Genomic DNA, 8,104 nt, shown 5'->3' on the forward strand with positions numbered 1-8,104 from the left:
CACTGGCTTTAAGAAAACAGCTCACAATACATACTGCCTCATCTGTAGGCAACATTTGTAAAGTTCTCATTGCCTGAATAAAGTCCCGTTGGTCATAATTGCGGAAGTACGGCATTAAGTATTGGCGAGTATATAATTTATAATAGCCACAAAAGAAAAAATAATGTAGCAAACTTTGTTTCCCACCCTCAGAACAGGGACAGTCCAACTGTTCTATATTTTTATTATAGCCGAGGGGGAAGCTTAGTAAATTTACAATGCTTCCATCTCGGAATCGGAACAAAAGGCTCCGATTCCATCTTCCTATTGTTAGTGACAAATATCTACGAGGTGTATTTGGATTATCATTGCCAGATTCAGCATAGGACAAGTATTTAGTAACTGCAGATTTAGGGAATTCAGATCTTATCCGTTCCTCCTTATATAAGTCAAGCAATGGCCGTTTTACAATGTTCTTGTGAGCATGAACAACAGTGTTAGGGGAGCTAAACAGAGAACCCTGGCCCACGCTCAACAGACTATTCTCAACGGCTTTTAACCAGGGTACAAGGTGAGATCTTTCACTTTGTAAGCAGTCAGATATTATGCTGCGGGTTAAAGATGCCGCTGGGTTTAGCCATATTTTTAACCAAAAGAGAGCGGGCCTAGATCGAATAAAATCCTCAATATACAGTAGCTTAAGCTCATTATGACAGATAAATGTTGGGGCGCAGGGGACACCCCCCAAAACCTTCCTACAGAATCTGTTTTCCTCTAATTGAACAGGCGTACTATTAGAATAGCCCCACACTTCTGCTCCATAAGTCCCCGTTGGTTGGCATTGAGTGCGATAGATGTTTAGCAGAAGGGTAGTGACATCAGCCTGTTTAGGTTGCCGGAGAGATAAGATTGAGTTGATGGATTTACCAATTTTATTTCTCGCATAGGCCACATGTGGCTGCCACGAACCTGTATTAGAAAATAACAGCCCTAAGTAGGGAAAAGTGCTAGTGCATTTTAGGATGTTTTCACCTGACTTAATTGAGGTGATGTTATATTTTTTGGGTCCGCAGTTCATAATGAATGATTTTTTAAAGTTAGTGTTTAGACCCAGATCAGACATAAAAACAACAAACCCAGAAATTAAAGTTCGCAAAGCGTTAGGTGTACGCCCCATTAGTACTGCGTCATCCGCATAGAGTAGGGCAGTAATGGGGGAGCCATTTATAATTGGTACATCCTTAGTGATCTTACTCAGGCTGCTGCTCAACCCATTAATATATAAGATAAAAAGCAGTGGGGCGAGTACGCAGCCCTGTCTAACTCCCCTGCTAATTAAAATATAATTTGAGACTTCGCCCTCGTTATTAATACGTACTCTGGCCTTTAGATCCCTGTGTAAATAGGAAAGAAAATACACTAAAGAATCATCCAAACCATAATTAAGCAAAAGTGACCATAAACTAGAACGATTAACAAAATCAAATGCAGAACTTAAATCCATGAATCCTAGGTACAGCGGTGATTTTTTTATAGTAATGTACTTGGCCATGATCAGATTCAAATTAAGACATTGTTCAATGGTGCCCACATGACTTCTAAAACCTAGTTGACTGCAGTGTAAAACATTATTATCCTCTGCCCAATTCCTGATCCTATTAAAAATTACCCTTCCAAGGACCTTTAGTGTGTTGTCAATCAGTGAAATCTGGCGATAACAGGCAGGGTCCATCCTATCGCCTTTTTTTAATATAGGTACGATAACACTATTTGACCATGATTCGGGAAGTGAACTATCAGATAAATTGTTAAATAAGTTGCATAGTAAAGGGGCCCAAAAATTAATTTCGGATTTAATTTGATCTATCGAGAGACCATCCGGGCCGGGTGCTTTATTACTAGCGCTTTCAACTATTGCATCCTCGACCTCGGATAGTAAGATGTTCAGTGGTCCGGCAGTCTTGGATAGGGGGACAATGTCTGGAAGAGGCCCAGATGTAGCATAGATTTTAGAAAAATGCTCCACCCACACCTCTCCAGTTATATTACAGTTAATTGGTTTGATGTTTGAACCAAAAGATCTAAGAGACTTGACCTCTCTCCAAAAACCCGTCGTATCTTTTAATATGGCGGTACGAGCAAGAGATTCCCAATGATCTATCACTAGAGCCTCAGATCGAATACGTAACGTAGTTTTATACTTTGATCTTAGGTCTCTTACAAGTAGGGGATCCCTTGGATTAGTTTTTAGAACCTCCCTCAGTTCTCTGTTAGCCCTAGAGCATGAAGAATCAAACCAGCGGGGGCCATGATCTTTATTAGGCCGTGCTGGTTTCGAAGATTCTCTTTTAATAGCCAAACAGAGATTACTAAAGGAAACAACCACGTCATGGCCTGATCTATCATAGGACAGACAAATCTCAATTAGCATCGGATGTCTATTGATGACTCTTGCTAAAGTATCTTTATTGTCAACCCCTTTCCATATCAGTCTTAATCTATCAGTAGATATTGCCAGATTTTGTACCACAGTTTCTAATCTTGACGCATCCTTAGTGTTCTGCAAATTTTTTAGGTATATTCTAAGTGGATGGTGATCACTATATGCAGAACAGATGACCTCTGCTTTAAAAATTATGTCACTTAGTGAGGGAGAGATGAACATATAGTCTATTGTAGAAGCACAACCCTGGCCAATGTATGTGGGTGTCAGCATATCATTTTCTCGTGTGCCCGCTATTTCCATGGAATTCATTAAATCATGGGAGGCTAAGTAGTCTCTCAATTCCTCACCATTTCTACATGGTGGGTTGTTGCGGTACATATGGGCATTAAAATCTCCTCCAATACAAATGCCATCAAAGGTCCCATGCTTCTGCCCCTCTATAATTTCATCAATAAAATTAAATAAAATCAAAAAATTATTATTAGGACGGGTGACAAAATCATTATTATAAAAATTAATTAAACATAATTTCATCCTATTAGTGTATTTTATGGCCATAAAACATTTACCCTGAGTAGGGATCAGTTTAGTTTGTACCCAGGTTTTTATTTTCCCCCAAATAGATAGGCCGCCACTAGGGCGACCCATAGATGAAGAGGATGCCTTTAAATTGTAGCAACTAAAGCCCTCCAATGTGGGCATGGTCGTGCACCAAGTCTCTTGTAACATCAGTATATCACAATTTACAGTGACCCAATCTGTCCACTTTATGGTTTTCAATTTTGAGTTAAGACCCGCTATGTTCCAGCTTACAAGAGATAATTCAGAGTCCTGGACAATAGTTCTTAGGTCTGAAGATTTTTGGCTGACAACAGTTTGCGGGGAAAGTGGTGCAACATCAGATAGATCAAGATTGGGTACCAAAGAGGGTTCGTCTAGGTTGATTACTGATGGTCAGTCTAGCATGTCCAAATCCGATAAGGGTGCAAATCTGTTAAACATCTTGAATGGAAAGGGAGCTGGCTGAAATTGCATTGGAGGTGGTCTGTAGAAAAAACTTAGGGGTAGCAAAGTTACAACGGTGGAAATACCGGAGCAGTTCTTATTTCTGTTAAGTAGGAATCTTACAGTACCCGGATTTTTAAAATTAAGAACTATACAATCACCTTCTTTATCTTTGAATAATGGCCCAACCCAGGACACCCTACGAGCCGATAAGATCTCTCCAGAGATATCATGTCCGACCCCCTTGTGCTTAGTTAGCCAATCGATACATTTATTGCGTAGTTGGACCCACGATTCCCCCTGTTCCTCCCTCAATGGTGGTACTCCTGCAAGGACCAGGACAAAGGGGCAGGCATCAGGTGGCAAATGCAGGGCAGGCCATTGATGTTTAAATGGCCTGCCATTCCCAGATTGCCCCGTGCCTTTGTTGTTAACAGAGGTAAGCCTCTCTGCTGTGGTTGGCTGGATAGAACCTTTGTTCTGATTGATGATTTTTGAGTTAACAGTGGCAGGAGGAGCTGCTTTTGGGGGTACGGGCGGGGATACGGATTTGGAAGGTAGAGTGGATTTCGCCAAATTCTTCCCGCCATTGGTGTCTCTGGGTTGGGAGGTGGATGGTACAATAAGTGGTAGTGATCCAGGATTACTAGGGCCCCCACCCACTAAGGGGGAGGCTTCCGGCTTTCCAAGCAATAAAGTGTTGCTGACAGACTCGAGTTCTTTTAACAGGCGATCTGCCCTAATTTGATCCAGAGTAACAGTCCCCTTTCTTTTTACCTCTTCATTTTTTACCAGGTTTTCTAATCTATCAAGTCTTTTAAAAACATTATTAAACTGTTTGATCATTTGCTTCTCTAACCGATTAAAAATAGTATCAACTATAGTTTCTATAAGATTACCATTTTGTTTAGATATGGTATAATTATCTCCCATTAGTGTGGTTTGTGTCCATATCGTATTAGAGTTCCCCCTTGAATTACTAGTGGTTGCGGTGGGAATTTCATCCGCATTCGCTACATCTTTATCGTCAATATGAATAGTTTGTGCCCTAGAGGTTTTTTGTTTGTTCCACAGGCTCTGTGGCGTGGGCTGACTCTTGTTATTTGACGGTTGTTTTCTTTTGTTAGCGCTTGGCTTGACTGTACCTCTTTTACGCTTTTCCCCTCCCAGTTTGTTATTTGCTTCCAAAGTTCCAATAACATTTACATCTTCCTGAGAAGCAATTGTTATGGTGGAGGCTGCCTCTGCCAATAGAGGCTGGGGGGATGAGGGTGGCAATACCGGATTTTCAATTACAACAGCTGGTGATAAAGGAAATCTTGGACTAGTTGGCAAAAATATTGGCTGTGTAATGATGTTGGTACAGCTCAAGGACATTCTTTTTTCTGTATCGGCGATTTCGTTAGTGACCAGATTAAGGGCATTTTCAAGTAGGGACTCAAATGTAGGAGGGGGAAATGGAAAATCATCCTGGGCAACAACTCTATTTACTGATTCCATGATGGCGGGTATTGAACTCACCACAGTCGCGATGTTGCTGTTAAGGGGGTGGCCCGCCCGACCACTATAGACCACTGATGGCCACAGACGGCCCGCCCTCTGCCCGGGCTCAGCCCGGTGCTGCCCGCGCGCGTCCCGCGGGGCGGGAGGAGCTCTGCATTGTTATAGCGCCAGCCGGCACTGCAGGAGCGTCACAGGAGCGCCGTGGGTCCGGGGCTGCTGGGGGATGGAGTCCCTGGCCTCCGGCGGGATGTTAAGCTGGCCGTTTCCCTCACGGCGGAATGCCTCGACACGCTGGCCGTTTCCCTCACGGCTAACAGGCAGAGTGAGCAGTTGTGAACCCCACCACCCTGCTGGAGCTCCACGTTGATATAGCGCCAGCCGGCGCTGCAGGAGCGTCACAGGAGCGCCGTGGGTCCGGGGCTGCTAAGGGATGTGGTCCCTGGCCTCCAGCGGTGATGTTAAGCTGGCCGTTTCCCTCACGGCGGAATGCCTCGACACGCTGGCCGTTTCCCTCACGGCTGACAGGCAGAGTGAGCAGTTGTGAACCCCACCGCCCTGCTGGAGCTCCGCGTTGTTATAGCACCAGCCGGCGCTGCAGGAGCGTCACAGGAGCGCCGTGGGTCCGGGGCTGCTGGGGGATGTGGTCCCTGGCCTCCGGCGGTGATGTTAAGCTGGCCGTTTCCCTCACGGCGGAATGCCTCGAAACGCTGGCCGTTTCGCTCACGGCTGACAGGCAGAGTGAGCAGTTGTGAACCCCACCGCCCTGCTGGAGCTCCGCGTTGTTATGGCGCCAGCCGGCGCTGCAGGAGCGTCACAGGAGCGCCGTGGGTCCGGGGCTGCTGGGGGATGTGGTCCCTGGCCTCCGGCGGTGATGTTAAGCTGGCCGTTTCCCTCACGGCGGAATGCCTCGACATGCTGGCCGTTTCCCTCACGGGTGACAGGCAGAGTGAGCAGTTGTGAACCCCACCGCCCTGCTGGAGCTCCGCGTTGTTATAGCACCAGCCGGCGCTGCAGGAGCGTCACAGGAGCGCCGTGGGTCCGGGGCTGCTGGGGGATGTGGTCCCTGGCCTCCGGCGGTGATGTTAAGCTGGCTGTTTCCCTCACGGCGGAATGCCTCAACACGCTGGCCGTTTCCCTCACGGCTGACAGGCAGAGTGAGCAGTTGTGAACCCCACCGCCCTGCTGGAGCTCCGCGTTGTTATAGCGCCAGCTGGCGCTGCAGGAGCGTCACAGGAGCGCCGTGGGTCCGGGGCTGCTGGGGGATGTGGTCCCTGGCCTCCGGCGTTGATGTTAAGCTGGCCGTTTCCCTCACGGCGGAATGCCTCGACACGCTGGCCGTTTCCCTCACGGCTGACAGGCAGAGTGAGCAGTTGTGAACCGATAGGTTGGTGTTGTAAGACACATCTGATTCGTATTCTCTTTGTTAGGAATAGCCCGAGCACTTGGTGCATTTTGCTTTATATTAAAACTGCTAGAATCTGATGTATGATTTGATTGGTCTGGGCATGTTATTGGATCCTCCTCTATATCTTCTACCAATGCCTTATTTTCTTTCCTTTGTTTGTTTTGATTTGAAAAAATAGAAAACATTTTCTCTAATTTTGTAGTTGGTTGAATATTGTATTTTGTCCTACCCTTTCTAGCCAGTTTCTTTTGTCTTTTTGTAAGTATTGCTGTTTTTGAAGACTTAATGATGCTCTGTGTAACTTTCTTTTGGTGGTCCTTTGTTTTAGCACATGAAACCTCTATTTCCTCTTGTTCGGCTTCTCCCTTCGCAATATCACATGTCCCTTTATATTTATCTTTCACAGTCTCCTTTTCCTCTGTGACCTTTTGGGCTTCCCTTTTATGTTTTGATTTTGTTGTTAGTTGCACTGCCCCTAGGATATCTTTTAATATTTCGTGCAGATTTGTCAATGTATCTATTATTTTGCAACATCCACAGTTAAGCAGCAGGGGGTGTTTGTTTGTTTGTGTTTCCGTGGTTCCCCTGTGCGTTACAAAGGAAGTAATTGAGTCTTGCTTGGTATTTATGCCTGCAATGTGACCAGCAATTAGATTTATAAGGTCAATCTGTACTTCCATTTTATCTGATTGAAATGTCAGTACCCTGATTGCTTGTTCCAATGTGCTTAATAGAGTATTACTCCATGGTGCCATGTGCGGTTCATCAAGAGGATTTCAATAAACCCTAGACTCGTGGTCAATCCTACTTACCGATTAAGTTGTTATTGGAGGTGACAAATCAAATTGATTTATTTTAGTTGAGATGCTCCCTTCATCCTGTGCATTCACCCGTTTGTCAATCCTGCCGACTAATGAGATTGTTATTCGAGATGATACATTTAATTGCTCTTTTTCCATTGGCAGTCTTCCCTCCGCTTGTGAGTTTGTCTGTTGGTCTATTCTTTGACCATAATTTGAAGGAGTGGATACCATCATTCCTGCTCCTCCCGATGCTCCCTTTTCAGTAGGCTGTGTCATGATAGGCAGTATTGCGATATTCCCATTAATCACATTATTCATTATTTCTTGTGTTTGCAATTGTTATCTAATATTTGCAACATGTTAGCATCATTTGGCATTGAAAATGTGCTTGACTGCTTGACCAGGCACCTTTTCTGGACCTCCTGATCATCCAGTTTGTTTTTTATTTCCTCCAAGTGCTCATTTTTATTGTCCTCATTTGCACTTCTTCACAATGCGTGGTTTGTTGGAGGAGTAATCTGGTGTATCTGAGCTATTGCAGTTACGAATCTACCTACTTACGTTTCCACGATTGGTTTTTGTAAGTTTTGATCTATTTTTTGTGTATTTGAAATGTTTGGAGATTGCTGTGCAGAAGGGGAACTTATTTTAATGAAGGTGAATGCATACTTTTGCTTTTGCTCAGTCGTTCCTGATTTATCATAACTTTTGTTCTCCCTTATCATTGGTGCTATGGGGCTTAGCAACCGGGCTGTCTCAATAGATGGTGCATAAATGGCAGCCATTGGATCTTTTAAGAAGAAACATTTTTGGATCCCTGTATTTTTACCAGGGCTGAAAGATGTTGTGACTGGTGTTGGTGACAAGAATAGCCTCTCTCTCTGTCTTGAGGCTTTCTTTCTTGGCTTTTTTGGCTCATGTCTAGCCCTTCCTCTGTGACATTTTTATTATTCTTTTTTTATT

Source organism: Lissotriton helveticus, chromosome 8, assembly GCF_964261635.1.
Source record: "Lissotriton helveticus chromosome 8, aLisHel1.1, whole genome shotgun sequence".
NCBI classification, from domain to species: Eukaryota; Metazoa; Chordata; class Amphibia; order Caudata; family Salamandridae; genus Lissotriton; species Lissotriton helveticus.